Here is an 8763-nt window from a genome sequence, read left to right on the forward strand (position 1 = left end):
GAGTTTTTTCGAATTTCTTTGGTCAACACTCGTCAGTCTCTATTTCTTAGTTTCTTGAGTCAGCCGAGTTGAAGCGCATTCCGACATCACCACTCACTTTCCACTTCTTAATCAATGTCGATTTTGGAATGTTTAACTCGCTAGATATGCCCCTTAAAGATTGGCCATTTCTATGATATCCGACAATTACGCCTTTTTCGAAGTCAGACAACTCTGAAATACATGGAATCTTACATGTGACTAATGCCAATGCTGTTTCCTACACAACTTTTAAGTACAGAAAGCGTCACGTAGATCATGACGGCATATATCCTTATTTGCATAGGTGTCAAAGTATATATATATAAGGAGGAAGCCGTCCCAAGCTTCCTGGTTCTTAGGTGTTGGATTTTGATTAGTCGTAATCTAAAGTTCAAACCATTATTTATTTTGTTATTAGAGATTTTGAGAAAAATGATTTCGATTTAAAATAATAGTAAATTTTCGAATACACAGTCTGGTCAGTTATTAGCCTAATTGCCAAATAATTAAATTTGCAAAACATATAAATTCTATGCATTATGAAGTACTAGTACATAGTCAAGTATAACTGAGCTTATTTGTTTTAATACCTCCTCTTTGTTTATTTCAATATTTACAAGCACCGTGAGTTTCTTAAACAAAATTTTATGCAGGCATAGATGCGACACAGTCATGAGTCATAATAAATAAACGCATATGTATGTTCTCATAAAATTTCAAAAACTTAATCTGAAATAAAATTTAACATATAGACTAAGTTTAAAATGTGTGCAAATGATTAACTAAATTGATAGTTCTGAAAAGAAGGGCCACATTATACGCACTGGTGAGAGCCTTAATTCGAGACTGAAATAAAAATTACAGGGATGATTCTTCAATAAAAATATTTAAATTTCTCATTCAATAATCATTAAAGAAGTGTTAAACGACATTTTAGTCACAAAACATGCTCGGTAGTTATAGCGTATCTCGAAATACGGACACTTATGAACCAAATAAAATCAATATCTTTTGACAGGACTTAATTTAATACAATCCATATGTGTGCTAAATTATATCAAACTTCTAAGGAGCCTTGCACTGATTATCTGCACTTTCTCATATACGAAAGAAAAGTATCGTAATTGTCAAAAAACTATACTAAAAAAAAACCGTCAGTGGGAAATTTATCTGTAAAGTCATTCAATGCGTGAGCCGGCTAGCTCGAAAAAACTTCGAACTAACTGTTTGAAAGCAGCTGTATGATTTTTATCAACAGTTTTTTTTAAAAAAAAATTGATATAAGTTTTAGGAACTACATTTGAAACACGTGCAATACATGTTCCAATGAGACTAGTGCGCTGTCTACTGCACTACCGAGGCTCCTAACACGTGCAATATAGGAAGAAATATTAGGTAAGAATCTCAGATCCATGTTCGCATTATTTTTACAAAAATTTAATTAATTTGGAGGGAAAAGTGAGAGGGCGGGCATGTCGAAAAGAGCTATTTTATTTGAATTGTTCAGCGAGGAGAAGAAGAAGAAGGAATATATATATATATTTTAAGAGAATTAGCTATAATTTCAAATAGCTTCTGTATGACTGTTATTCAAAAGAAAGTGATGGAAATACATTTTCTGTTATCCCAAACTATGCATCGATATACCCACCAAATTTGCTTTTTAACATTTATCGAGAATATTTTTTTTCTTCTCTGGAAATCTAATCTATGAAAACCATTTGAAATAATAGAACAATCTCAGAATAGGATTTTTTTAACATAGTATAGAAAAGTAATTAGACATTTTCCGACGGGTACTTTTTTTCTTCAAAAAATAATACGGTCTAAAATTTCGGTTAAAAATGCTTTGAGCTAGACGGATGAAATTTCGTATATGGTCTTTAGACCAAATCTGTAGATCTCCAATTACGAGCGAAATCCGTTCAGAGGAAGTCTGCTCGACTCCAAGTGAAGACAAAACATACATAATATAAACAGCTAAAGAAATAAAATTTGGTACACAAGTTTAGAATTTAAAATGCGAATCCGTATCAAATTTTGGGCCAAATTCGACAAGGAACTACTGTCTATCGGTCTTCATTTTCATAATGTAATGATAATAGCTTAAAAAAGTGGCTTAAATAAATGAAATATGGTGGTGATCATTTGCATACAATTATAGTTTTATATCAAATTTTGGCTTCAATTGGATGGAAAAAATACGTCCAAAATACCTATTCGATATTCTGGTGCTAGTGCATTAACCACATCCCAGCGAGTAATCGCCAAACACCGAATCATAATAGGCTTTTTCAGAACTATTTTTGCCTACGTCATTTGGCTAATAATACACAAGTACATTCATTAGAGAGTATACGAGACAGTTTTCGCGAGATCACTCACGCTGAATGTATTAATTATTTGCCAGGAATTAGTCACTAAATATCAAATGATAGATTCAGTGAAATGTTACATTCATGCCAAAGATCAATATTTCGAATCTATTGTTTTCCAATACCATGGAAGGCATTTGCGGTCTTACTCTAACTATTTTAAACCGAGGGGTGGGGTGAATAGGGCTAACTTATTTATTACAATACGGGAGAAATTTATAGGGGTCTCATTCCCCTGCTTGTTTTACAAATTCACAGTAGCATGGCTGTATAAATAACATCTCTACAAATCAAATACAACAGGCAGATAGATACAAAGACAAATAGAACGCAGTATAAACAATAATGCCCGAGTTTAGTCTTAAAAGGGGGATAACTGCTATTCTTGCAATGTATGTTTACATTCAAGTTTCAAATTATTTACAGTTCAAAGGTATACACCCTTCGCATGCTATTGTGTTTTTCTGCTATATTAAATTTATATTCCAATAAGTCTGTGATGATATATCTGGTGTATTCATTTGCTTCATATAATCCACTGACCAAAAGAGACATGTCACAGTTCCTCTTTCACAACTCCATGTTCTATTATAAAATGCATCTTTAAAGTTTGCATCATGATTTTAAGAACATCCTGCATATTTAATAGATATATATAAATTATTTGTCACCCATAGGTTAGAAGTAGGCAACTAAGTATGATACATTGTCCCTTATTGGACATGCATCTTATCAACCTAATTCTTTTTGATATTTTTGTTTAATTTTAAATTTTTTGACGCACATACTTGAATCTTAAAATAGACAATTTTAATTCTTTAAATGAATTATCTTCATTGTGTAAAATAATTCTTTGAACAGAAATAATTATTTAAGTAGTTACTTATTCTATTATTTTTGAACATGTGTCACATTTTTGGTGGAAAACAGAGGAAGAGGAAAACATATCAACGATATTTAATTTTTAAAAAACAAAACATTACATTTGTTAATATCTTATAATAATATGCTTGTCAACTTGGTAAATTAAAAAGATAATTGATCTTCTTTCTGGAATATGTTAAGCAGAATTCTTTCTCAGAATTATCTTTGAACATTGGAGAATTTTTTAGGGAAAATGTAATACATTAAAAACATTTCTAAACTAATAATTATCTTTCGATGTAAATATTTACTAAAGTAAAATATATATTGGAATCCCAAATTTCTTCCAAACAAGTCTAAGTGATTATTGTGTTTACTAAAACAGAAATTATTAAAAAAAATTTCAATTAACAAAGTTTATTTCCTTAATACAAATAATAAACCAGACAAAAGGCTTTGATCAATATTTTACTTTCCAATACCATCTAAAAATATATAATAAAACAACTTTTTAATAAATTTTCAGAATTAGAAAACAATAGAAAAGTTAACAGTGCATAAAATTTTTCTGGATTAATATAAACAATTCATTACATGACAAAAGCATGCAAATGCATTCATTACATCCATTTTTCACACATGAAAATGCATATAAATAAATTCAGAACGGATTATCTTTCACACGATCAATTAAATTATTATCCTTATATTATTTTAAAGAATTAATTTGGATAAAAATTTATCAAAATTATGATTTTGAAACACCTAGATGTAGCAAATTTATATTCATACAAACACTAGATAAAAATTAATCATAATTTGTCGATGACTAGTAGAATCCTTGCAAAGGTTCTCATAATATAATACAATTTTGAGAAAATTTCTGCAGCTCTTCATAAATTATGGTCCCTAGAACTCAAAATCGCCCTCTGGTTACACACAGACAAACACACATTTGAACATCAGATTAAATTGTGAAAACATTATATATAATATATGTCTGTACAATGTTTGCACAATAATAGAGCAGTTTTATTTGGATTTTAACTGGTTTGGGATATGCTATTAGGAGAGTAAAAATTTTGATGACTTCGTAGAAGGGCTATCCAGCTCAAAGAAGGTGGACATTTTTATTTCTTGGTATCTGTTTCTAAGACTGATTACAGAAAAATAATTAATAAAACTCATTAAAATATCTATTTTTGTATTACATTTTTTTAGCAGCATATAATATAGATGATAGAAATTTAAATTTGATTATTTTTAATGTTATCTATATTGCCAGTTTTGAAAAGAAAAGAAAAAAAAATGATGTAAGTAAATAAAACTTTTACAACATACTGCCCTTCCTTACTTAAGAAACACATGCTTTGGTTCCATTGCATGTATATCACTATAATTACCTTGGAAACGGGAGTGTCAGTATACTTATTTCGGGTTTATTTCACATCAAAATAAACCAAATTATTTTCTAAAATTTATTTTCTTTGTGATAATATGCATTAAAGAGAAAATCTTTATCATAAGGATTAGTCACTTGACATTTGATAAATGTTTATTTCCTGGAGAGCAAACTTCTTTAAATGTAATTAAATACTGTAAAAAAGATTAAAAAGATTTAAGACTTTGTATTCAAAGGAAATGTTTAAAATGAAAATGATTTTTCCAGTGGCCAATGGATATTAGTTACCTTGTCCAGGCATAAAACAAGTTGCTACTTATTTATATTTGCATCACAATTTGTAATATATATTACACGTAAAATAATCTTCTGTATAATTTTTGAATATTTTATGTAATTAATATAAGTTTTGTTGATTTGGTATCTGTCACATTATTGAAAATATATTGTATTAAAAAAATTGTTATAACTTTAACGAAAGTACATTAAAAAAACTGATGATATATTCTCTTTTATTCCAACTAAGAGTTATACCTGAAATATTTAAAAGTGCTGCAAATAAGATCTTAATTTCAAAAAAAAAAAAAAATAATAATAATTAAGAACAGTAAGCAATATATTTTTTAAAATATTACTGAAAAATTAAACAATGAATTTCTAATCTGTACCATTAACATTATTCTTGTAATTTAACTGAAAGAAGAATAATTGCAAACAATTGCTTTCTTCACACATACATTGAAAATGTAAATGATACATTTTAAATTCTGGTCAGCTTATGTAATTTTTTGACATTTTAAGGTTTTTCAATAAAAACTTTCATACAAACCTGCAAGTATTTTATTTTTAAAATACTTTTTACTGTAATATGATTTATTTTGCAACAAATATTGAATTATGTAATAACAATACATTATTTATTGTTGCTTCAATATGCAATATTTCATTATTTTTAAAAACTGAAAGGAATTTCAAAACATTCACTTAAATGATAAGGAGCTCACCTGTGCCTTTCAGGTTGCCAAGAGGACTTTTTTATAATTAATGATTTTTGCAGGTTGCATAGCATCATGAAAAGTGCTTAATTTTCAGAAAAGATCCTTAAAAAATGCTTAATTTTTTTGTGAAGGGCGAAGACAGCCTAAAGTTTTGCTTTGTTTCTCCACAAGTTGAAAATGACAATTTGAAATCATGGTCGTAAAGGCTGGTTTACCAAGTGTACCAATTGCTGTTGCGGCGGTCCGGTCATTCAGTTCTATGGTTTAAATCCGTGTGCCTTAGGGCGGGTCGGAGAGTTAGAAGGTTGACTTACCAAGTGTATATATATATATATATATATATATATATATATATATATATATATATATATATATATATATATATATATATATACAGGTAAAAATTTGAAGAAGGAATCCAGGGATTCCAGCACACATTAAGATAACGCTTCATGATTTTCTTTTCTTTTTGTTCTCCTTTTCTTCAACAATGTGTGTTGCCATTTATTAAAATATTGGAATAATTAACTGGAAGGTGCAATACAGAATACCTATTGTGCTATATTTTTTTGAGAATTGAAAAATGTTCTAACTTCAATTTTTAGATGTTGAAGAATTTATTTAAGTAGCTTGGTAAGTATATATTTAAACTCTTATGTGTTGTTAAAGAAAAATGTGCAGATTGGTCTGATTAACTGAAAAAGAGAAAACAGCAGGATGAATTTGGGGCGCCAAAAAGATATATCGAACATGGGAAAACGCTGCTCTAAAAACTCTAAATATATTCAATCACCATTCTATTTAATATGTTTAGGAACAACTGCTAGAATGATCTACTACAGGTATTCAACTATACTATATTGAATTGTAATTAATTGAGGTATGTAATTATGTTAGTCAATCACATTAAAATCTAGCATGATGAAATTTTAACTTGAAGCCTGAAATTTTCAATGATCGTGATATCTTTCATTTTCATTTTTCAGGGTTTAGATTCTATCATTTTACAACATTTAATTTCCTTTTAATGATTCTTATAGAAATTTTTTTCACACTGAAATCTTTCTTAACATATGTAGGTTTATCCTGAGCATTGTCTAGCATAAAGCCATTGAAGTTAGGAACATGAAATTTGAGAAGTTATCTTTTGGGCATTACAGACTCCCTAAAAACAGACTTTTAATTCAAAGCTTGGTAAAAAAAAAAAAAAAAAAAAAAAAGAATTCTAACGTGTTTTTATCACAACATCAAAACATATTATTGCACTAAAATTACTTTACCACCATTTTAAAGGTACAGAATACATAGTTTTTCATCAATAAAAATTTTTTTTCAATGAATGTAATATTTTTTCTTTAGTTTTAATAATTTCTGAAAAATTAGTTTTGGTCATAGTTTATAACAATGATTTTTATTATACTGAAATTCAAAATAACACCATTGCTTTTTTGAATCACATTACTTTGCAGCTGTTAAAATTGCAGGGAAAAAAAAAAGCTTTCTTTACTTAAATTTAAACTTAAAAATTTTTAAGCAATGCAATATATTGGCTTGCACTGGCTTCAAGAATTGTTTCAATTGGCATTTTTACTTTCTCATATCAAAAATTTAACTCGAGATTTTGACAAACCTACATGTTTTAAACCGCCTTGAATTAAAAAAAAAATACATTTTTAGGAAATATCTGTTTGTAACAAAGACAACACTAAAAAAAACTTTGAACTAGATGGATAAAATTTGATGTATGATCTTTGAGGAGACTCTCCCAATGATTTATTTTCAGTTTTCTTCTAATTACAGAGCTGATTTTTTTTTTTTTTTACTTCATGAATTTATTTCATTATTTATAAAAACTAGGATTTGTTAAAGTATTTTCATTTCTTCATAAAATATATATAACATTTCTAAATTAAAATATATATAAATTTTTTAAGTAAGAATTTTAGCTTTGAAGGAATTTTAAACATTAAAAAAAGGTGATTACTAAACTTCAGAGGTAAGAGGCAATAAGCAAATTCTTTTTAGTCTGATCATTTCTGAATGCTGCAATTATTTTCTATTAAAAATTATCTATAAAATTCATTTAGAACATGGCATTGTTCTATCATCAATTTCTTAAGAAGAAATAATTAAGTAGGCTTTAGTTCTTAGCTTTATAAGATTGGAAATAAAATGAGTTAGTGCCATGTTGAATCTTATTTGCTATTGTTTATATAAAAACCAAACAAAATTTTTGGTCATGTTATGCTTCTACATCACTATCAGCATTTTCAAAAGTGTTGTATCGATCTAAATGAATTAGTAACTTTTTTATTTTAAATAATGTTGAAAAAGATCTCAGACTTTTATTGACAATTTTTTTGGGATTGATAGTTTTTTCTTTCATTTTTATAATAATTTCTATGTTTTTTGTGAAATCCCCAAAGGCATAATTTTACAATAGAAGATGTTGTGCAAATTCAAAAATAAACATTAAAATTTAAAAAATAAGTATTTAAATAATTTTGTAAAAAAAATTTTTTAATAAAAACTATGCATTATAAAAAAAATGCCACGCTTAAAAAATACGCAGTTTATGTATACATATACAAAGGTGCTTAATTTCTTTTGCTAAAGTGTTTAAAAGTACTTACTGTTTGCAGCTGTTTCTCACTATGCAACCTGTTTTATTATTGATTTTTCTATTTAATTGTGATTTATATGATTTAATATGCTAAGCATTATATTTAAGGGGAAACTGATTATTGCTTTCTTACATTTGAATACATATACAAAAACATTAGAATAACATATTGCAAATGAAAGGCCATGATATGAGATTATATGTTCCGTGAGAAAACTTGTTAAGAAAAAATTATTATATTTCAATTATCACTGACAATTACCAAATCTAACTTTGACATCGAAATCCACAAAAAGCAATTTTTATGGAAATCAAAATAATAGTTGTTTTACTATTTTATGATTAATTTAAAGTGTAAAAAAATATCAATAATATAAAACAGCATAGATTTAAAGACACAAATTTAACATTAACGAGTTTAATTAGTGAAGAGAAAAATATTCTATCACAGTTTAAAAGACAAAGAAAACATAAATGCAT

The sequence above is a fragment of the Argiope bruennichi genome, chromosome 5 (assembly GCF_947563725.1).
Source record: "Argiope bruennichi chromosome 5, qqArgBrue1.1, whole genome shotgun sequence".
NCBI lineage: Eukaryota > Metazoa > Arthropoda > Arachnida > Araneae > Araneidae > Argiope > Argiope bruennichi.